The sequence below is a fragment of the Eumetopias jubatus genome, unplaced genomic scaffold, assembly GCF_037043125.1.
Source record: "Eumetopias jubatus isolate StellerSeaLion01/CBP00866 unplaced genomic scaffold, mEumJub1_p1.0 scaffold_10, whole genome shotgun sequence".
In the NCBI taxonomy this organism is placed as follows: Eukaryota; Metazoa; Chordata; class Mammalia; order Carnivora; family Otariidae; genus Eumetopias; species Eumetopias jubatus.
Window position 1 is genome coordinate 52,506,668 of NW_028274816.1, and position 24,237 is coordinate 52,530,904.

The 24,237-nt window shown below is 44.2% G+C and overlaps 1 long non-coding RNA gene across 13 annotated transcripts in view; it reads left to right on the forward strand.

The window, feature by feature from the left end:
- LOC114203534 (uncharacterized) overlaps positions 1–23,255 on the forward strand; it is a 79,283-nt gene extending 56,028 nt beyond the window's left edge. For 11 of the 13 annotated variants that reach the window (XR_015769171.1, XR_015769176.1, XR_015769180.1 and 8 more), the window contains 5 exons: positions 765–980; positions 4,509–7,900; positions 11,434–14,824; positions 21,583–21,735; positions 22,101–23,255. This is a non-coding gene — a long non-coding RNA (uncharacterized LOC114203534). The remainder of the gene's footprint in view (positions 1–764; positions 981–4,508; positions 7,901–11,433; positions 14,825–21,582; positions 21,736–22,100) is intronic. The other 2 variants (XR_015769177.1, XR_015769179.1) reach the window with 2 other exon arrangements.
- Positions 23,256–24,237: the final 982 nt, after the last annotated feature.

A 24,237-nucleotide genomic window follows, 5' to 3' on the forward strand; every position in this document is an offset into this window, starting at 1 on the left:
GAGAAGCAGGCCTCACGCCAAACAGGGAGCCCGATGCGGGGCTCGATCCCAGGACTCTGGTTTCCTGACCTGAGCCGAAGGCAGACGCTTCACGACCGAGCCACCCAGGCGCCCCACTTTCTTTCTATGTTTTAGTGTCACATCTGAGGTTGCTCAGCTCTCTTGAATCCTTTCATCTGTCCCCCTTCCACACTGCTACCTCCTCTACCCCCGTTTCCATCCGTGCCCGGCCCTTCTCCCGATTATCTCCCGATAATCCCTGGAGCTTTGAGCCTCTCCCCCACCGTGGGCTCTTGAGGGGCTCAGAGACCCCACCAGCAACCATCTGGGGTGAAACGGCCTGACTGGGAACAGGAAATGAACCTCACCCACCAACTCTTTGTATTTGTCACACCCGGAACTTCCTCGTTGAAGGCAAGAACGTTTCAAAGGCCCCAGCTTCTTCACCCCAATTTTTCTCTTAAAGAAATCTGTTAAAAAGTATAGTAGGTTAGAAACAATAACGTTACATTTACTATTACCGTTAGCCATGCACCAGTGTATCCTACAGCAGGGCTCTACCTCTTCTCCCTGCCATACAACGCCTCTCTGGCATTCATTTTGTGACTGAAGATCTGTACCCACAGCTCTGTGTTTCCTCTTCCCTGCCCCCACTGGATCCCACAGTTCTTTCTGTTTCTATAAATTTGACTACTTTACATACCCCGTACTAGGAGAAGCATAGGGTATTTGTCTTTCTGTGACTTGCTCATTTCACTTGGCAGAACGTCCAGAATAGCCTTCTTTGCTAAGACTGAAGAACATTGCTTTGTATGTCGATGCCTCAGCTTCTTTCTCCATTCCTCTCTGGGTGTGGACACGCGGGGCGCTTGGCTCTGGAGAACAACACTGCAACGAACGGGGATGTGCAAGTGTCCTTGGGAACGTTGCTTCCAATTCTTATGGATGTACAATCAGGAGTGAGATTGCTCCATCACGTGGTAAGTCTATTTCCTCCTTTGGAGGAAACTCTGCGCCGTGTTCCACGGCAGATGGGCCATTTTACATTTTCACCGACACCGGCCCGGGGTTCCAATGCCTCCAGATCCTCCCCAACACAGGTTGTTTGACGGTGTTTGGGTTTTGGGTTCTTTTGGTTGCTGTTGTTGATAGGGGCCGTCCTAAGGGTGTGACATGCTATGTCTTTGTTCTTTGATTTGTTTTCTGTAATGATTACTGGTGCTGAGCCTATTCTCAGAAGCTTGGTGGCCATTGCATATCTTCGGAGAAATGTCTCTTCAAGTGTTTTGCCCGTTGTTTCCTTGGGTAGTTTGTTTTCCTTGTTGTTGTGAATTGTAGAGTTTTTTACATCTTCTCGATTTGAATCCCTTAACAGACATAGGAATTGCAAGTCTTTTTCCCCATTGTGTAGGTTCCCTTTTCCCCAAGTTGATTGTTTCTCCTGAGGGCCAACAGTCTGTAAGCTTCAAATGGCCCCGGTTTTCTAGGTGGCTTTTGTTGCCTGTGCTTTTGGCGTCACGTCCTAGACATCAGTGCCAAATCCAACGTCATGAAGCTTTTCTCCGCTTTTCCTCTCTCAGCTTCACGGTCTTAGGTTCTCTGTTGAGATGCGTTATCTATTTTCCGTTACTTTTTGTGTATGGTAGAAAGGAAGGGTCCGTTTTCCTTCCTTGTATGTGGATATCCTGTCTTCCCAAGGCTTTTCTAAAATGTTTTATTTATTTATTCATGAGAGTCAGAGAGAGAGAGAGAGAGAGGCAGAGGCAGAAGCAGCCTCCCCGCAGAGCAGGGAGCCTGATGCGGGACTCGATCCCAGGACTCTGGGATCATGACCTGAGCCGAAGGCAGACGCTTAACCATCTGAGCCACCCAGGCGCCCTTCCCAAGGCTTTTCATTGAAGAGACTGTCCTTTCTCATTCGAGTGGGATTGGAACCCTGGGGAAAATCGTTTGGCCACGTGTGGAAGGCTCTGAAATTTGGGGACTCTCTGTTCTGTTCATCTGGTCTATGTGTATGTCTCTGTGTCTAAGCCAGGACCTCACTCTTTGGTCTCTTGTAGCTCAGGAATACGTGTTGAAATCGGGAAGTCCAAGCCTCGCACTTCTACTCTTTCTAGGTTGTTCTGGCTCCTTGGGGTCTGTTGAGAAACCATATGAATTGAAGGATGAATTTTTTTCTACCTCCTGCCCAAAATGCCATTAAGATTTTAATGTGGATTGCATGTGTACATCACTTGGGGGTATGGACTCTTTTTAAACAAGATTTTAGGGCGCCTGGGTGGCTCAGATGGTTAAGAATCTGCCTTCGGCTCAGGTCATGATCCCGAGGTCCTGGGATCGAGTCCCGCATCGGGCTCCCTGCTCTTTGGGAGCCTGCTTCTCCCTCTGCTTCTCTCTCTCTCTCTCTCTCTCTCTCCCCCCCCCCCGTCTCTCATGAATAGATAAATAAAATCTTAAAAAAACCACAACAACAAGATTTTGTTTATTTATGTGGGAGTGAGAGAGAGAGTACGAGTGGGGGAAGGGGCAGAGGGAGAGGGAGAGGGAGAAGCCGACTTCACACTGAGCAGGGAGCCCGACACAGGCAGGCTCCACATTTCCAGGTCAGCCCCGGGACCTCCGGGTTCCCCACTCACACCCTTTCCCCCTGCACGGGGTCTCTCCTGACCCAAGGTGGGGGCGTTCTCGTGAGCCTCCGGAGTTTCACCACTGCCCACACCCCATTGTGGGTCCCCTGGAACCTGAGTTTCGGGGGCCCTATTTCTCCCCCCCAGCTCACTCCTCATCCCAGCCGGCTCCACTCTGGCCAAATTTGGGATACATGCCCCACAACTGGTAAAGACGCCTTCGACCAGTTCATGATTTGTACTTCTCTCACCTTGAACTTCTCTTGGGGAGAGGAGATAACTCTAAAACCCCTGGGCTGCTGAGCCGCAGGATCTCGGCTCAGAAACCACCCCCACCCCCGTCCACCATGCAGCAAATCCCAGCCAGGCTGCGGACCCCTCCCTCCCCGGCCCACCCCACGCCATGGCCTGGAGCTCTCTTTCTCATCCACCGTGGTTTTGCCCTACTCCTCCTCGGATCCTGGCCACAGAGCCTGAGCCACACAGGAGAAAGGAGTCAGCCTAGGACGCGGCAATAAGGCTGCAGACACTCTCTTTGTTGATACGAAGTTTATTTGCTCCTTTGTGTCAAAAAAGAAAGAACTGAGGCTGCAAAGCAAAACAAAACCTTTTTTTTTTTTTGAAATCTGGGAGGCACAGATTCAAGAGGAACCGGAAATGTGCTCTGAGCGGGGGAGGAGAGACAGTGGACGAAGGGGAACCCCGCAGGCTTGGGGAAGTTCTTCTGAAAGAAAGACGATGGGTGCGGCATAAATAACTGGCTTTACTAGGTATAAAGACGAGGTCGCGAGGAGGAGATCATCAAATTAAGGTTCCGTCTGTGAACTATGTCACGTTAGAATGTGGCCGTTTGTGGTAGGCACCGGCTGGGTCCAGAGTTGGACGTGCATAGGATCAATTTTTAGAATTTGCTGTCCTCCCGGTGCTAAGTATTCACCCAAGGAACCCAGATCGCTTAGGTGTTTAAGGGTAGCTAAACCACAATCACAGCTGTGGGTTTAGAAAACCTCTTCTTGTGTCGAGAATAATATGACATATTTAGGAAGACTTCTCCGGCCATCAGTTTGTGTATCATGGAAGCAAGATTGCTCAGGACATAGATAAGGGTCTTCTTCAATAGAAAATGGCACATAGTTTTTAAACAATCTGTGAACTTCCAGTGGTTCTCTAGTAATGTCTTGAATAATTCAGGTACATAAAATCTGATCTTATGCAGGAGAAAGTTAGCTACAAGTTCCACCACTAATTCCACGACCCAGTGTTTGATAGTGAACATAGTTGAAGTATTATAGAAGAAAGGTGTGTACACTTGCCTACTCCGGTCGCAAAAAGGACGATCAGGCACAGTACTGTTTCTCACAAGACTAGGCTTGTGTCCCGTGCCGGCTCACCGAGAGGCTCAAGTTTACATTCGGCTCTTGGTGCTCCGGCTATTTTGTAAATGAGTAGCTCTGTGTTGAGAGGAACCTTGCTGTTCTCCCAAGCGCCAGTGGGGCTCTGTTTCCTCTGGGTCCCGGGGATTGTGTATGAGCGAAATTAGTCATTTGGGACAGTTTGATTTTCAGGCTATTTTCAGGTAGAGTGTACATACATATATATTTCAACGTATCTTTCGACAAAATCACATGCCTTTCCTCCTTTAGTTGTTGATGCTGTGAATTTCACTGAATAGGTACTGTTTCATTATATTGCTGGAATAAACCCTATATTCAGTGATGATTTACAAAAACGGACCAGACTGAATGAAAAAGAAAGAAACGCTTGAGTAGCCATATGAACCAACAGACAAATGGAGTTACTATTTTGGACCTAGATCGATTGGTAGGAGAGATTTTTAAAGATGAAACATGAAACATTCTAATGCTACCTCTACTCCTACAGGAAAGAGAAAGAGGGGCGCCTGGGTGGCTCAGTCGTTAAGTGTCTGCCTTCGGCTCAGGTCATGGTCTCAGGATCCTGGGATGGAGCTCCGCCTCGGGCTCCCTGCTCAGCGGGAAGCCTGCTTCTCCCTCTCCCTCTGCCTGCCACTCTGCCTACTTACCCTATCTGTCGAATAAATAAATAAATTAAAAAAAAAGAATATGCTCAGACGGGTGAATAGAAAGAGCCATACACTAGATTTTGAGTGTATTTTGGTCTATTAGAAGAAACTGCATCCCAAAATTGTAAAGAAACAAAACTTATATCTGTACAAAAACAAGATTAAATACCTTGAAAGGATAGAATAAAGCAAACCAACAGATAAAGAGGGAGAAGAAAAAAAAAAGGAAACACAATCACTCACACACAAAGGAAAAAGAATATGTCAGGTGCATAGAAAGAGCCACACACTATATTTTGAGTGTATTTTGGTCTATTAGAAGAAACTGCATCCCAAAATTGTAAAGAGAGAGAACTTATAGATGTACAAAACCAAGATTAAATACCTTAAAAGGATAAATGTACCTTTAGAGAAAAAAAATAAAATTTAAAAAGACTTTAAAAAAAAGAAAATTTAAAAAGACCTTAACAGAGAGAAAGAATGACAAAACAAAAAAATAAAACAAACTAAACCAAAAAAAGAAAAAGGGGAAAAAAAAGAAAAACAACCACACACACAGAAATGTAAAAGAGAATATGCTCAGACAGGTGAATAGAACAGAGCCAGAGACTAGATTTTGAGTGTATTTTTTTCTGTTAGAAGACACCGCATCCCATAATTGAGAATAAAGAAAACTTACAAATGGACAAAAATGAGATTCCATTCCTTGAAAGGATAGAATGTAACTTAAGAGATGAATATTTAAAAAAACTTTAACAGAACAAGAAAAATGACAAAAACAACAAAAAATAAAGCAAACCAAAGAAAAAAAGAGGGAGAAGAATAAAAAAAAGAATAAACAACCACACACACACACACAAAGAAAAAAAATATGATCAGACAGGTGAATAGAAAGAGCCAAACACTAGATTTTGAGTGTATTTCAGGTATTAGAAGAAAATGCATCTCAAAATTGTAAAGAGAGAAAACTTACAGATGTACAAAAACAAGATTCAATATCTTGAAAGGATATGTATTTTGTGATGTTAGAAGACACTTCATCCCAAAATTGTCAGGAAAGGAAACTTACCTATGTACAAAACAAGATTAAGTACCTTGAAAGGAGAGAATGTAACTTTAGAGAAAAAAAAACATTTAAAAAGACTTTTAAAAAAAGAAAAGTTGAAGACTTTAACAGAAAAAAAAAACAAAAAAATAAAGCAAATCAAACAAAAAAAGGGGGGGGAGGGAAGAAAAATCAACGCCAGACACACTAGAAAAGAAGAAAAGAATATGATCAGGCAGGTGATTAGAACAGAGCCAGACACTAGATTTTGAGTGTATTTTGTTCTGTTAGAAGACACTGCACCCCAAAATTGTCAAGAAAGAAAACTTACAAATGTACAGAAACAGGATTAAATAACTTGAAGGATAGAATGTAACTTTAGAGATTAAATTTAAAAGACTTTAACAGAACAAAACAAACAAACAAACAAACAAAAAGTGTGTGTGGGGGGGGCGGGGGGGAAGCAACCCCACACACTAGAAATGAAGAAAAAAATTATGATCAGACAGGTGACTAGAACAGAGGCATACACTAGATTTTGAGTGTATTTTCTTCTGTTAGAAGACACTTCATCCCAAAATTGTAAAGAAAGAAAACCTATCTCTATACAAAAACAAGATTAAATACATTGAAATGACAGAATGTAAATATACAGATGAAAATTAAAAAGACTTTATGGGAACAACAAAAAAAATGACAACAACAAGAAATAAAGCAAACCAAACCCAAAAAGGGTGGGGGGGAACAACCACACACACACACTCAGAAATGCAAAAAGAATAGGATCAGACAGGTGAATAGAACAGACCCAACACTAGATTTTGAGTGTATTTTGTTCTGTTAGAAGACACTGCACCCCAAAATTGTCAAGAAAGAAAACTTAGAAGAGTACAAAACATGATTAAATACCTTGAAAGGATAGAATGTAACTTTAGAGAAAAAAAAACATTTCAAAAGACTTTTAAAAAAAGAAAATTTGAAAAGACTTTAACAGAACAACAACAAGAAAAAACCAAAAAAATAAAGCATATCAAACAAAAAAAAAAAGGGAGGAAAAAAAAAAAAGGGAAAAACCACCACAGAGACAAAGAAAAGAAAAAATAGGATCAGACAGGTGAATAGAACAGAGCCCTACACTAGACTCCGAGTGTATTTTGTTCTGTTAGAACAACGAGCGAGGGAACCCAAGCAGGGGGAGTGGGAGAGGGAGAAGCAGGCCTCACGCCGAACAGGGAGCCCGATGCGGGGCTCGATCCCAGGACTCTGGTTTCCTGACCTGAGCCGAAAGCAGACGCTTCACGACCGAGCCACCCAGGCGCCCCACTTTCCTTCTATGTTTTAGTGTCACATCTGAGATTGCTCAGCTCTCTTGAATCCTTTCATCTGTCCCCCTTCCACACTGCTACCTCCTCTACCCCCGTTTCCATCCGTGCCCGGCCCTTCTCCCGATTATCTCCCGATAATCCCTGGAGCTTTGAGCCTCTCCCCCACCGTGGGCTCTTGAGGGGCTCAGAGACCCCACCAGCAACCATCTGGGGTGAAACGGCCTGACTGGGAACAGGAAATGAACCTCACCCACCAACTCTTTGTATTTGTCACACCCAGAGCTTCCTCGTTGAAGGCAAGAACGTTTCAAAGGCCCCAGCTTCTTCACCCCAATTTTTCTCTTAAAGAAATCTGTTAAAAAGTATAGTAGGTTAGAAACAATAACGTTACATTTACTATTACCGTTAGCCATGCACCAGTGTATCCTACAGCAGGGCTCTACCTCTTCTCCCTGCCATACAACGCCTCTCTGGCATTCATTTTGTGACTGAAGATCTGTACCCACAGCTCTGTGTTTCCTCTTCCCTGCCCCCACTGGATCCCACAGTTCTTTCTGTTTCTATAAATTTGACTACTTTACATACCCCGTACTAGGAGAAGCATAGGGTATTTGTCTTTCTGTGACTTGCTCATTTCACTTGGCAGAACGTCCAGAATAGCCTTCTTTGCTAAGACTGAAGAACATTGCGTTGTATGTCGATGCCTCAGCTTCTTTCTCCATTCCTCTCTGGGTGTGGACACGCGGGGCGCTTGGCTCTGGAGAACAACACTGCAACGAACGGGGATGTGCAAGTGTCCTTGGGAACGTTGCTTCCAATTCTTATGGATGTACAATCAGGAGTGAGATTGCTCCATCACGTGGTAAGTCTATTTCCTCCTTTGGAGGAAACTCTGCGCCGTGTTCCACGGCAGATGGGCCATTTTACACTTTCACCGACACCGGCCCGGGGTTCCAATGCCTCCAGATCCTCCCCAACACAGGTTGTTTGACGGTGTTTGGGTTTTGGGTTCTTTTGGTTGCTGTTGTTGATAGGGGCCGTCCTAAGGGTGTGACATGCTATGTCTTTGTTCTTTGATTTGTTTTCTGTAATGATTACTGGTGCTGAGCCTATTCTCAGAAGCTTGGTGGCCATTGCATATCTTCGGAGAAATGTCTCTTCAAGTGTTTTGCCCGTTGTTTCCTTGGGTAGTTTGTTTTCCTTGTTGTTGTGAATTGTAGAGTTTTTTACATCTTCTCGATTTGAATCCCTTAACAGACATAGGAATTGCAAGTCTTTTTCCCCATTGTGTAGGTTCCCTTTTCCCCAAGTTGATTGTTTCTCCTGAGGGCCAACAGTCTGTAAGCTTCAAATGGCCCCGGTTTTCTAGGTGGCTTTTGTTGCCTGTGCTTTTGGCGTCACGTCCTAGACATCAGTGCCAAATCCAACGTCATGAAGCTTTTCTCCGCTTTTCCTCTCTCAGCTTCACGGTCTTAGGTTCTCTGTTGAGATGCGTTATCTATTTTCCGTTACTTTTTGTGTATGGTAGAAAGGAAGGGTCCGTTTTCCTTCCTTGTATGTGGATATCCTGTCTTCCCAAGGCTTTTCTAAAATGTTTTATTTATTTATTCATGAGAGTCAGAGAGAGAGAGAGAGAGAGGCAGAGGCAGAAGCAGCCTCCCCGCAGAGCAGGGAGCCTGATGCGGGACTCGATCCCAGGACTCTGGGATCATGACCTGAGCCGAAGGCAGACGCTTAACCATCTGAGCCACCCAGGCGCCCTTCCCAAGGCTTTTCATTGAAGAGACTGTCCTTTCTCATTCGAGTGGGATTGGAACCCTGGGGAAAATCGTTTGGCCACGTGTGGAAGGCTCTGAAATTTGGGGACTCTCTGTTCTGTTCATCTGGTCTATGTGTATGTCTCTGTGTCTAAGCCAGGACCTCACTCTTTGGTCTCTTGTAGCTCAGGAATACGTGTTGAAATCGGGAAGTCCAAGCCTCGCACTTCTACTCTTTCTAGGTTGTTCTGGCTCCTTGGGGTCTGTTGAGAAACCATATGAATTGAAGGATGAATTTTTTTCTACCTCCTGCCCAAAATGCCATTAAGATTTTAATGTGGATTGCATGTGTACATCACTTGGGGGTATGGACTCTTTTTAAACAAGATTTTAGGGCGCCTGGGTGGCTCAGATGGTTAAGAATCTGCCTTCGGCTCAGGTCATGATCCCGAGGTCCTGGGATCGAGTCCCGCATCGGGCTCCCTGCTCTTTGGGAGCCTGCTTCTCCCTCTGCTTCTCTCTCTCTCTCTCTCTCTCTCTCTCTCTCCCCCCCCCCGTCTCTCATGAATAGATAAATAAAATCTTAAAAAAACCACAACAACAAGATTTTGTTTATTTATGTGGGAGTGAGAGAGAGAGTACGAGTGGGGGAAGGGGCAGAGGGAGAGGGAGAGGGAGAAGCCGACTTCACACTGAGCAGGGAGCCCGACACAGGCAGGCTCCACATTTCCAGGTCAGCCCCGGGACCTCCGGGTTCCCCACTCACACCCTTTCCCCCTGCACGGGGTCTCTCCTGACCCAAGGTGGGGGCGTTCTCGTGAGCCTCCGGAGTTTCACCACTGCCCACACCCCATTGTGGGTCCCCTGGAACCTGAGTTTCGGGGGCCCTATTTCTCCCCCCCAGCTCACTCCTCATCCCAGCCGGCTCCACTCTGGCCAAATTTGGGATACATGCCCCACAACTGGTAAAGACGCCTTCGACCAGTTCATGATTTGTACTTCTCTCACCTTGAACTTCTCTTGGGGAGAGGAGATAACTCTAAAACCCCTGGGCTGCTGAGCCGCAGGATCTCGGCTCAGAAACCACCCCCACCCCCGTCCACCATGCAGCAAATCCCAGCCAGGCTGCGGACCCCTCCCTCCCCGGCCCACCCCACGCCATGGCCTGGAGCTCTCTTTCTCATCCACCGTGGTTTTGCCCTCCTCCTCCTCGGATCCTGGCCACAGAGCCTGAGCCACACAGGAGAAAGGAGTCAGCCTAGGACGCGGCAATAAGGCTGCAGACACTCTCTTTGTTGATACGAAGTTTATTTGCTCCTTTGTGTCAAAAAAGAAAGAACTGAGGCTGCAAAGCAAAACAAAACCTTTTTTTTTTTTTGAAATCTGGGAGGCACAGATTCAAGAGGAACCGGAAATGTGCTCTGAGCGGGGGAGGAGAGACAGTGGACGAAGGGGAACCCCGCAGGCTTGGGGAAGTTCTTCTGAAAGAAAGACGATGGGTGCGGCATAAATAACTGGCTTTACTAGGTATAAAGACGAGGTCGCGAGGAGGAGATCATCAAATTAAGGTTCCGTCTGTGAACTATGTCACGTTAGAATGTGGCCGTTTGTGGTAGGCACCGGCTGGGTCCAGAGTTGGACGTGCATAGGATCAATTTTTAGAATTTGCTGTCCTCCCGGTGCTAAGTATTCACCCAAGGAACCCAGATCGCTTAGGTGTTTAAGGGTAGCTAAACCACAATCACAGCTGTGGGTTTAGAAAACCTCTTCTTGTGTCGAGAATAATATGACATATTTAGGAAGACTTCTCCGGCCATCAGTTTGTGTATCATGGAAGCAAGATTGCTCAGGACATAGATAAGGGTCTTCTTCAATAGAAAATGGCACATAGTTTTTAAACAATCTGTGAACTTCCAGTGGTTCTCTAGTAATGTCTTGAATAATTCAGGTACATAAAATCTGATCTTATGCAGGAGAAAGTTAGCTACAAGTTCCACCACTAATTCCACGACCCAGTGTTTGATAGTGAACATAGTTGAAGTATTATAGAAGAAAGGTGTGTACACTTGCGTACTCCGGTCGCAAAAAGGACGATCAGGCACAGTACTGTTTCTCACAAGACTAGGCTTGTGTCCCGTGCCGGCTCACCGAGAGGCTCAAGTTTACATTCGGCTCTTGGTGCTCCGGCTATTTTGTAAATGAGTAGCTCTGTGTTGAGAGGAACCTTGCTGTTCTCCCAAGCGCCAGTGGGGCTCTGTTTCCTCTGGGTCCCGGGGATTGTGTATGAGCGAAATTAGTCATTTGGGACAGTTTGATTTTCAGGCTATTTTCAGGTAGAGTGTACATACATATATATTTCAACGTATCTTTCGACAAAATCACATGCCTTTCCTCCTTTAGTTGTTGATGCTGTGAATTTCACTGAATAGGTACTGTTTCATTATATTGCTGGAATAAACCCTATATTCAGTGATGATTTACAAAAACGGACCAGACTGAATGAAAAAGAAAGAAACGCTTGAGTAGCCATATGAACCAACAGACAAATGGAGTTACTATTTTGGACCTAGATCGATTGGTAGGAGAGATTTTTAAAGATGAAACATGAAACATTCTAATGCTACCTCTACTCCTACAGGAAAGAGAAAGAGGGGCGCCTGGGTGGCTCAGTCGTTAAGTGTCTGCCTTCGGCTCAGGTCATGGTCTCAGGATCCTGGGATGGAGCTCCGCCTCGGGCTCCCTGCTCAGCGGGAAGCCTGCTTCTCCCTCTCCCTCTGCCTGCCACTCTGCCTACTTACCCTATCTGTCGAATAAATAAATAAATTAAAAAAAAAGAATATGCTCAGACGGGTGAATAGAAAGAGCCATACACTAGATTTTGAGTGTATTTTGGTCTATTAGAAGAAACTGCATCCCAAAATTGTAAAGAAACAAAACTTATATCTGTACAAAAACAAGATTAAATACCTTGAAAGGATAGAATAAAGCAAACCAACAGATAAAGAGGGAGAAGAAAAAAAAAGGAAACACAATCACTCACACACAAAGGAAAAAGAATATGTCAGGTGCATAGAAAGAGCCACACACTATATTTTGAGTGTATTTTGGTCTATTAGAAGAAACTGCATCCCAAAATTGTAAAGAGAGAGAACTTATAGATGTACAAAACCAAGATTAAATACCTTAAAAGGATAAATGTACCTTTAGAGAAAAAAAATAAAATTTAAAAAGACTTTAAAAAAAAGAAAATTTAAAAAGACCTTAACAGAGAGAAAGAATGACAAAACAAAAAAATAAAACAAACTAAACCAAAAAAAGAAAAAGGGGAAAAAAAAGAAAAACAACCACACACACAGAAATGTAAAAGAGAATATGCTCAGACAGGTGAATAGAACAGAGCCAGAGACTAGATTTTGAGTGTATTTTTTTCTGTTAGAAGACACCGCATCCCATAATTGAGAATAAAGAAAACTTACAAATGGACAAAAATGAGATTCCATTCCTTGAAAGGATAGAATGTAACTTAAGAGATGAATATTTAAAAAAACTTTAACAGAACAAGAAAAATGACAAAAACAACAACAAAAAATAAAGCAAACCAAAGAAAAAAAGAGGGAGAAGAATAAAAAAAAGAATAAACAACCACACACACACACACAAAGAAAAAAAATATGATCAGACAGGTGAATAGAAAGAGCCAAACACTAGATTTTGAGTGTATTTCAGGTATTAGAAGAAAATGCATCTCAAAATTGTAAAGAGAGAAAACTTACAGATGTACAAAAACAAGATTCAATATCTTGAAAGGATATGTATTTTGTGATGTTAGAAGACACTTCATCCCAAAATTGTCAGGAAAGGAAACTTACCTATGTACAAAACAAGATTAAGTACCTTGAAAGGAGAGAATGTAACTTTAGAGAAAAAAAAACATTTAAAAAGACTTTTAAAAAAAGAAAAGTTGAAGACTTTAACAGAAAAAAAAAACAAAAAAATAAAGCAAATCAAACAAAAAAAGGGGGGGGAGGGAAGAAAAATCAACGCCAGACACACTAGAAAAGAAGAAAAGAATATGATCAGGCAGGTGATTAGAACAGAGCCAGACACTAGATTTTGAGTGTATTTTGTTCTGTTAGAAGACACTGCACCCCAAAATTGTCAAGAAAGAAAACTTACAAATGTACAGAAACAGGATTAAATAACTTGAAGGATAGAATGTAACTTTAGAGATTAAATTTAAAAGACTTTAACAGAACAAAACAAACAAACAAACAAACAAAAAGTGTGTGTGGGGGGGGCGGGGGGGAAGCAACCCCACACACTAGAAATGAAGAAAAAAATTATGATCAGACAGGTGACTAGAACAGAGGCATACACTAGATTTTGAGTGTATTTTCTTCTGTTAGAAGACACTTCATCCCAAAATTGTAAAGAAAGAAAACTTATCTCTATACAAAAACAAGATTAAATACATTGAAATGACAGAATGTAAATATACAGATGGAAATTAAAAAGACTTTATGGGAACAACAAAAAAAATGACAACAACAAGAAATAAAGCAAACCAAACCCAAAAAGGGTGGGGGGGAACAACCACACACACACTCAGAAATGCAAAAAGAATAGGATCAGACAGGTGAATAGAACAGACCCAACACTAGATTTTGAGTGTATTTTGTTCTGTTAGAAGACACTGCACCCCAAAATTGTCAAGAAAGAAAACTTAGAAGAGTACAAAACATGATTAAATACCTTGAAAGGATAGAATGTAACTTTAGAGAAAAAAAAACATTTCAAAAGACTTTTAAAAAAAGAAAATTTGAAAAGACTTTAACAGAACAACAACAAGAAAAAACCAAAAAAATAAAGCACATCAAACAAAAAAAAAAAGGGAGGAAAAAAAAAAAAGGGAAAAACCACCACAGAGACAGAGAAAAGAAAAAATAGGATCAGACAGGTGAATAGAACAGAGCCCTACACTAGACTCCGAGTGTATTTTGTTCTGTTAGAACAACGAGCGAGGGAACCCAAGCAGGGGGAGTGGGAGAGGGAGAAGCAGGCCTCACGCCGAACAGGGAGCCCGATGCGGGGCTCGATCCCAGGACTCTGGTTTCCTGACCTGAGCCGAAGGCAGACGCTTCACGACCGAGCCACCCAGGCGCCCCACTTTCCTTCTATGTTTTAGTGTCACATCTGAGATTGCTCAGCTCTCTTGAATCCTTTCATCTGCCCCCTTCCACACTGCTACCTCCTCTACCCCTGTTTCCATCCGTGCCCGGCCCTTCTCCCGATTATCTCCCGATAATCCCTGGAGCTTTGATCCTCTCCCCCACCGTGGGCTCTTGAGGGGCTCAGAGACCCCACCAGCAACCATCTGGGGTGAAACGGCCTGAGTGGGAACAGGAAATGAACCTCACCCACCAACTCTTTGTATTTGTCACACCCGGAACTTCCTCGTTGAAGGCAAGAACGTTTCAAAGGCCCCAGCTTCTTCACCCCAATTTTTCTCTTAAAGAAATCTGTTAAAAAGTATAGTAGGTTAGAAACAATAACGTTACATTTACTATTACCGTTAGCCATGCACCAGTGTATCCTACAGCAGGGCTCTACCTCTTCTCCCTGCCATACAACGCCTCTCTGGCATTCATTTTGTGACTGAAGATCTGTACCCACAGCTCTGTGTTTCCTCTTCCCTGCCCCCACTGGATCCCACAGTTCTTTCTGTTTCTATAAATTTGACTACTTTACATACCCCGTACTAGGAGAAGCATAGGGTATTTGTCTTTCTGTGACTTGCTCATTTCACTTGGCAGAACGTCCAGAATAGCCTTCTTTGCTAAGACTGAAGAACATTGCGTTGTATGTCGATGCCTCAGCTTCTTTCTCCATTCCTCTCTGGGTGTGGACACGCGGGGCGCTTGGCTCTGGAGAACAACACTGCAACGAACGGGGATGTGCAAGTGTCCTTGGGAACGTTGCTTCCAATTCTTATGGATGTACAATCAGGAGTGAGATTGCTCCATCACGTGGTAAGTCTATTTCCTCCTTTGGAGGAAACTCTGCGCCGTGTTCCACGGCAGATGCGCCATTTTACATTTTCACCGACACCGGCCCGGGGTTGCAATGCCTCCAGATCCTCCCCAACAGAGGTTGTTTGACGGTGTTTGGGTTTTGGGTTCTTTTGGTTGCTGTTGTTGATAGGGGCCGTCCTAAGGGTGTGACATGCTATGTCTTTGTTCTTTGATTTGTTTTCTGTAATGATTACTGGTGCTGAGCCTATTCTCAGAAGCTTGGTGGCCATTGCATATCTTCGGAGAAATGTCTCTTCAAGTGTTTTGCCCGTTGTTTCCTTGGGTAGTTTGTTTTCCTTGTTGTTGTGAATTGTAGAGTTTTTTACATCTTCTCGATTTGAATCCCTTAACAGACATAGGAATTGCAAGTCTTTTTCCCCATTGTGTAGGTTCCCTTTTCCCCAAGTTGATTGTTTCTCCTGAGGGCCAACAGTCTGTAAGCTTCAAATGGCCCCGGTTTTCTAGGTGGCTTTTGTTGCCTGTGCTTTTGGCGTCACGTCCTAGACATCAGTGCCAAATCCAACGTCATGAAGCTTTTCTCCGCTTTTCCTCTCTCAGCTTCACGGTCTTAGGTTCTCTGTTGAGATGCGTTATCTCTTTTCCGTTACTTTTTGTGTATGATAGAAAGGAAGGGTCCGTTTTCCTTCCTTGTATGTGGATATCCTGTCTTCCCAAGGCTTTTTATTGAAGAGACTGTCCTTTCTCATTCCAGTGGGATTGGAACCCTGGGGAAAATCGTTTGGCCACGTGTGGAAGGCTCTGAAATTTGGGGACTCTCTGTTCTTTCATCTGGTCTATGTGTATGTCTCTGTGTCTAAGCCAGGATGTCACTCTTTGGTTTCTTGAAGCTCAGTAATATGTTTTGAAATCGGGAAGTCGAAGCCTCCCACTTCTACTCTTTCTAGATTGTTCTGGCTCCTTGGGGTCTGTTGAGATACCCTATGAATTGAAGGATGAATTTTTTCTACCTCCTGCCCAAAATGCCATTAGGAGTTTAATGTGGATTGCATTGAATGTGTACATCACTTTGGGGGTATGGACATTTTTCTTTTTGAAGATTTTATTTATATGTGAGAGAGAGTATGAGTGGGGGAAGGGGCAGAGGGAGAGGGAGAAGTAGACTCCACAGTGAGCGTGCAGCTGGACACAAGCAGGCTCCACATTTCCAGGTCAGCCCCAGGGACCTCTGAGTTCACCTGGGAGGGTTGTTCCTCTCGCAGCCTTTCCCCCTCCACGGGGTCTCTCCTGACCGAAGGGGGACGTCGGTGTGAGTCTTCGGAGTTTCACCACCGCCCATACTCCAATGTGGGTCCCCTCGAATCTGAGTTTTGGGGGCCGTATTCCTTCTCCCAGCTCAGTCCTCTAGGACCCCTTTTCCTGTAGGCCCTGGGGATGTGTATGGGAGGGTAGTAGTCGCCGGGACAATTTGATCCTGAGGCTGAATTTTAAGTAGAGGTTGTTTTTTTAAATGCATCTGTCGAAAAAAATCACATGGCTTTCCTCCTTTAAACCATTAATGCTGTGAATTACACTGATTTTCTACTGTTAAACTAACTATATTCCTGGAATAAACCCTACCTTTCATGTACATTATCTCTTTCATTCATTGCAGCATTGTGTCTCCTATTCCTGTAGGATATTTGTAATGCTGACTTTGGCCTGTTCTTTTCATTTCTGTATTGTTTCTGGTTTGGGGGTCAAGGTTTTTCTAGCCCCACAGTAAGAGCTGGGGATATGTTCTGTCTTTCTCTTTTCTGTAGGAGTAGGGGTAAGATTAAAATGGCGTCTGAATGTTTAAAAATCTCTCCTACCAATTGTTCTAGGTTCCAAAATAGTAAGTCGATTTGTGGGTTCATATGGCTACTCATTACTCTCTTGGTAGATTTGAGCATATGTCTCACAGTATTTAGAGAGCAAGCTAATCAGGAAGGATTATAGAATATTGGAGCAGTGCAAGAAGCTGGCCTCTCTCTATATAAAATGTTACAATACGTTTTTTCTTTTTTTTTTTAAGATTTTATTTATTTATTTGAGAGAGAGAGAATGAGAGATAGAGAGCACAAGAGGGAAGAGGGTCAGAGGGAGAAGCAGACTCCCTGCTGAGCAGGGAGCCTGATGCGGGACTCGATCCCGGGACTCCAGGATCATGACCTGAGCCGAAGGCAGTCGCTTAACCAACTGAGCCACCCAGGCGCCCCACAATACATTTTTTCAAGCACATATGGCAATTTTATGAATATTTGCCACATACTAGACCGAAGAGCAAATTTCAGTAAATACTCATAGATGGAATGCTCTATGAATACTGTGTTTTGAAGTGAAAATCACCATCTTCATGGGAACCATCACGATAATGGCAATTTCAAAATATGTATAATTAACAGTAAAAATACTTTCCATAAGGGCGCCTCGGTGGCTCATTTGGTTAAGCGACTCTTGATCCCAGCTGAGGTCTTGATCTTGGGGTCGTGAGTTCAGCCCTTCATTGGGCTCCACACCGGCCATGGAGCCTATTTTAAACAAAACAAAACAAAACTTTCTGTAGAACACACAGGATGAAACGGAGGCCAGCTCGTGGGCAAATTTAAAACGCTAAGATGCTTAACATAGAAAAGAATGAAAGAATGGTTGTTTATGAGTGAATTATCCACTTGTAGAAGTAAGAAGAGGAACAAACTCAAAGGAGAAAGAACATAAGAGATGAGCAAGAAACACAAAAGTCTAGAGGTGGCTCTTTCAAAAGAAATTTCTGACCATGTGATCAGAAAAAATGAAACAAGGCACAAGAAGTATGTTAGGAGTAGAAAAGGGAAAAAGGAAGATGGCCTTGAAGGAGATCATGAACATTCTGGTTGTGAAATCTGAATAATTTGTTCAGTGATTACCTACAAAAATGGACCAGACTGAGTCAGGAAGAAAGAAATGCGAGTAGCCATGTGTGGTTAAAAAAGAAGAACTATAAGGGTAGGGGAATATCTTGTATAATGCAGCTGGGGGTGGGGTGGGATGGGAGTGGGGCTGGCCGGGAACACACAGGGCTGTGGGGTGCTGGTTCTCTTCTTCCTTAAGCTGAGTGAAGACACATAGTAAGGTGTTTTTTTTTGTTGTTGTTGTTGTTTTAATTTTTGCTCTCCATACCCACCGCAGATGCTATAAGCAATTATTTTTAATATCTCCAATATGCAGGGGCACCTGGGTGGCTCAGTCATTAAGCATCTGCCTTCGGCTCAGGTTATGATCCCAGGCTCCTGGGATCGAGCCCCGCATCAGGCTCCCTGCTCGGCGGGAAGCCTGCTTCTCCCTCTCCCACTCCCCCTGCTTGTGTTCCCTCTCTCACTGTGTCTCTCTGTGAAATAAATAAATAAAATCTTTAAAAAAATCTCCAATATGCAATATTAAAACAAGAAAAAGTTTTAAAGTTTTTGCTGTCAATTTAAGAGGAAAAGGCTCCAGTATGGACTCATACAAATACAGAGCAAACCTTTACCATACGCCCAGGATAATCAACTGAGTCCTAGTAAATATGTACTTTACAACCAAAACATATTACACATTTGAGAAAAATCCATAAGGAAATAGGAAAACAGGGCAATGAAGGAGAAAACTGGTGGCCAGTGCACACACATCTGAGGAGAGCCATGGAGGGAGGTTGGGGAGCAATCGCCCGATGTACAAATGGAACCCAGGACTGCTAGAAACATCGTGTACAAGTTCAGAAGGAAACTTCTCAACATCCTTCTGACCATCAGGGATTCAAGGAGATGGCTGATGAACTCCCACGGAAAGGGTGCAGAAGAAGAAAGACTTCCTAGAAATTAAAAAAAACAAATAAACACACAAAAAATTGAGTGTAATTGCTGAATAACTGGAATGTCACTGCTGAAAAATCAACCAAATGACCTGGAAGCTACAACTGAGGAAATCAACCATAAATCAGGGAGCAAAGATGGGATGTGTGAGAGAGAAGTGCTTGGGGAGTTGCGCACATTTGTTTAGTGCCTAATGGGCGCTGACATACATCAGTGACATATATGAATTACTTTACTCTTCAGGCAGCTGTAGAAGGATGTGAATGTGTTCCTTTCCTAGTTTCCTCCCAGAGTCAAAGGATTTTTTTTTTTTTTAGAATTAGGGTTGAATTTTATCAAATAATTTTACTAAATGTATTGAGATAAGTATTTTTCTTCTTTAGTCTGTTGTCATGGAGAGCTACTTTCTGATATTGAAACACATTTGCATTCCTTTTTTTTTTTTTCAGAGAGAGAGAGAGAGAGAGAGTGAACGCAAGTGGGGCAGGAAGGGGCAGAGGGAGAGAGAGAATCCGAAGGAGGCTTCACACCCAGTTTGGAGCCCGACATGGGGCTCGATCTCACGACCCTGAGATCATGGCCTGAGCCGAAATCAAGAGTCGGATGCCCCTGCTTATTTTTAAAAACACACTTGCATTCCTGATAGAAATCCTACTTGGTCATAACGTTTCTATTTGCTTTTTTGACATTATTAATTCTGCATTTGGTTTCCTAATGTTTCCTTTGATTTTGTATGTGTATTTGTAAGTGAAATTGGTCTGTAATGTTCTTGCCTGGTTTTCTAGCCTCATAAACTAGTTAGGAAGTGATCTCCTTTTACCACTTTTTATTCTCTGGAGGAGTTTGTTGAGAATTATCTTTAATTTGAAGATTTGTTAAGGTTCATCCATAAGACAATTGGGGCCTGGTACTCTTTTTTTGGTGGAGGGTAATTAGTGGCTCTCATTTTAATTTCTTTAATGGTTATTGCTCTACTCATATTATCCATCTTTTTCTGAGGTCAGTTTTGGTGATTTACATTTATCTAGATGATTGTTCATTAATCCATAATTGAAAATATATTGGCCTAGCTTTTGTGGTAATCTCCAACAAAGTTTACAATCTCTCTTATATCTCCCTAATAAGTCCTTAAAGATTTTTATCAATATATCAATTGAGTCCTTTCTCTTTTTTTTTTAAAGATTTATTTATATGAGAGAGAGAGAGGGAGGGAGGGACAGAGGGAGAGAGAACCTCCAGCAGACTGCATGTTGAGCGGGGAGCCCAACACAGGGCTCGATCTCACAACCCTGAGATCGCAACCTGAGCCAAAACCAAAAGTCGGGTGCTTTACCAACTGCACCATCCAGGTGCCCCTCAATTGATCCTTTCTTTGTTTCTCTCTCTCTCTGTCTCTGTGAACACCATGGTTTAGTGGTGAATGGTGCAAGGTAGAAGGAAACTCACAGCAAAGATTGTCTCCTGGCCAGACTTTAATCAGGTTCTCTGAGCCTTCTCCTTGACTAGGCCTGACCGTATGCTTCAGGTCCAGTTTGAGAAGAAACCTACTAATCAGCTGAGCCAGAAGCCCCCACCCTCGATACCTGACCAAATTCCTCATGTCCCAGCATTCCCTAGGTAGTATGTGATCACTCCAACCTGTTTACAGTGAAAGCCCTTAGTGACCTTAGCAAGAATTACTCTACCCTCCTGGTAACTTTCCATCCACTGACCGCCCCACCCTGCCTCTTGGCTATAAATCCCCGCTCTTCTTGTTGATTTGGCGTGGGGTCCAATCTGTCTCCTCCACTGCACACCCACTGTAGTAGTCTGCCTCAATAAAGTGTGCCTGACCATCCTTAATGAGTGTGAGAATAATTTTTTCAGTAACATTGGAAATAAGTAATTATAATATGGTTGATGAGGATTAGAAGAAAGTGCATAACAGGGGCTGTGCGGTTATAAGGGAATCCCTTAGGGGCTTGTAAAGGTTCAAGAATTTGGAAAATATTAAGACAAGTGAGGAGATGGTATTTAAGATGAACCAAAAGACTGGGGAAATAACAAGTGGGGGAGACTGAAAGAAATTAGTCCATCTTTAGGGGCAGGGCTAGTGAGGACCCCACAGAACAAGTGTCCAGAAGAGCTTAGCTGTCTAATAGGCATTTCAATATTTTATGTCCAAAAGGAAGCTCTCGGGTTATTTTTCCCCCCAGTGTTTTCCCCTAAAATACTAACTCAGTTTCCCAGATTACAAACTGGAACCACTATCCCTTTTGTGTTGAAAAAGCCAGAAACTTCAGAAAGAGCAGTGAGGGTTGCATTCTGGACGTACTTTTCTTCCTTTTATTTTATTTTATCTTATCTTATCTTATTTTGTTTTGTTTTATTTTATTTTTTAGTTTATTTTAGAGAGAGGGCTCACACAAGCTAGTGAGGTGCGGTGTGAAGGGGCAGATGGAGAGGGAGAGAATCCAAAGCAGACTTCCCACTGTGTGTGGAACCTGATGTGGGGCTGGATCCCATGACCGTGAGATCATGACCTGAACCTAAATCAAGAGTCAGACACTTAACTGACTGAGCCACCAGGTGTCCCACTTGATGTACTTTTCAAGTGTGTGCGGGGACACGTGGGGCTTGATGGATGCCTTTCCAACATTCTGTGGTCCGTAAACTTTGTCCTGGGAGTTCTGAGTGTGGGACTATCAGAAACCCGTCAGTGGGGATCCTTTCAAAGATAGCAGGGGCTGTAAGAAACTACAGGAGTAACGATAATTTTGATCAAAAATGAGAGTTCTGGGTGAAGCAGTTCAGTGGATGTTCCTCATAGTCACCTGTGGCGGGGGAAACAGGACAATTCATACACCCTTACTGTGTTCAAATGAATTAGTTGACAGGAAAATTCAAACCTTTAAACTTTGTTTTCAGAAGCGACAAGTTGAGTGTCATCGTTGGAAAACAGGCAGCTGATGGTCCGTTGCCAAGGTGACCCTTTTGTCCAGATGATTCTTCCAGACTCTCTGGGTATGACCCAAGCCATATATCTGAAAGCACGTCGTACACGTGGACTCACAGAGTCAGGTAGGTGCCCTGGAAGTCTGTTGTGTTAGAAATGTGAGCCCAACGAGTTTTTCTGGTTTGCTGGTCACCAGAGACACCTGATGTCACCCCGAACAGATGTCAGCGGTTCACGCTCTTGTTTCTTCTCCTGTGAGGACACATGGTGTCTGAGGGGAGAAGGGGGGATGAGTCTTTCGACTGAAGGGGTGTTTGCTTCTGCCAGTACCCTGGTGATGGTGGATTTTGATTTGTTTTTCTTTTTTCTTTTTCTTTTTCTTTCTTTCTCTCTCTCTCTCTCTCTCTTTCTCTCTCTTCCTTCCTTCCTTCCTTCCTTCCTTCCTTCCTTCCTTCCTTCCTTCCTTCCTTCCTTTCTTTCTTTTTTATAGTATCTTCAAGCTCCATGAGGAAAGGAAGAGAGGACAAAATGTGGTTTGGATCCCTTTCATTCTACTCAGCCTGTAAGTACAGACATGGAGTCATTTCCATTGAACACAGAACACAGGGAAGAAGAAAGGATGCAGGTGGTGAATAGGGACCCGGCCAGTGACGCTCTGAATCTTCAGCTGCAACATCCGGGCCATGCTGGCCACCAGCAGGCTGCCAGCAAGCAGCACCGCGGGCTGTGGGACCTGGAGGTGCGGCTCCAGGTGGGACCTCGCTCCAGTCTGTGTTCTGTCAGCTGTCCCACCGCCCACCCACATCCACCCCCACCGAGGCTGAGGACCTCCAGGCCCCGGTGGACACCGTGAGGATCGTGTCCTGCTGGATGGACTGCCCCCACCTCTCCTCTCTGGCCTCTCGCACAAGCTGGGACCAAGCCGAACCCGTCCCTGCGCCCCCCTCAGCGCCTTAACTGCACACATAATTCCAGCATTCACTTCCGGTCTTCACACAGGCTCAGCCTGCACACGTCTCCTTCTATTAAAGGTCTTTCCCGCCACGTGGGTGCTGCCGCAAGAATCATGAGAGTCACTATTGAATCTTTGGTCCCCCCCTGCCCCACGTGGAATCTGTCACCCAAAGCTCTCCAGGTCCCCCACCTGCCCCGACATTTCTCCTGTTTCTCTACCACTTTCTCCTCCACCGCGACCACGAGTCCAAGTTGTCATTTCCTACGTGAACCTGGCGGGTCTAACCAGCCTTGCAGGGCGTGAGGTTCCTACTGTTGCTGTGACAAACTACCACAACCGCAGTGGCTTCACACAACACAATTTGTTAATCCTAGAGTTTTGTAGCTCAGAAGCCTGACACAGAGCCACAGGGATCGCCCAAGACAATCTCCCCATTTAAAGGCCGGCCTAGTAACAACCTTAATTCCCCGTTGCCTTGTCCAGTCACGTATTCACAGGCTCTGGGGAGCAGGGTGTGGACATCCTGGGGGGTCACTCTTCTGCCTATGACAGCTTCCACTGTCTCCTCTCTCTGGGGCCTTCTCTGGGCGGCAAGCAGAGCGATGCCACCAGAATAACGTCATGTAAATAGATCATGTCGTTTCTGGAAAACAGATCCGTCAAACAACGAATAAATAGTCCCTTTAGACACGTCCGACTGCACTTCGAAAAAGACACAGGGTCCCTCATGTGGCCCCCCAAAGCCCTGCATGATGGGCCCCCGGGCTTCAGGGACACTGGCTGCTCCAGGTTTGAGGGGAGGTGGGTGTGAGTAGGGAGGCTGGGTCCCCCTGTCCTTTCGTTCCTGGGGGTAGATCCCCTTTCTTGCAATTGTGTGGTGGGGTCATGAAGACTCAAACCTTCCCTGTAGCTCTTTTTTTTTTTTTTAAGATTTATTTATTTATTTATTTATTTGAGAGAGCGAGATTGAGAGAAAGAGAGAGTACATGGGGGGGGAGGGTCAGAAGGAGAAGCAGGCTCCCCGCTGAGCAGGGAGCCCGACGTGGGACTCGATCCCGGGACTCCAGGATCATGACCTGAGCCGAAGGCAGTCGCTTAACCAACTGAGCCACCCAGGTGCCCCCTGTGTAGCTCTTTAGACACCGTGCCAGCCCTGCTGGGATTATCTGCCCTGCGTGTTCCAACAGCTTTATGGACTCGGTCCGTATGTGAGCTGTTGATCCAGCTGTGCCAAAAGAATAACAGTCTGTGACACACACTTGTCTGAAGTCCCCAGTGTGGGAGGATGGAGAATTGTAGCTTCAACTATGATCCTTTTCTGCTATATTTTGAGGGGAGCTCAGAGCCACAAGTGATCTTTTTGTCTCTAGGATTCTGGGTACCTCTACATAACTGATTACATAATTACTTGAGAACTTTGGTTTCCTTATTTTAATCGTGATATAGTCGACCCACAACGTTATATTAGTTTCCGGTACAACAGAACTATTCGATGTTTGTATATATTGTGAAGTGACCACAGCAAGCCTAGTTAACATCTGTTCCCACACATGTTACAAAATTTATTTTTCTTGTGATAAGAACTGTTAAGATCTACTCTCTTAGCAACTTTCAAATATGCAATACTGGGTTGTTAACTATTAGTCCCCATGCTGTGTGTTACATTCCCCAG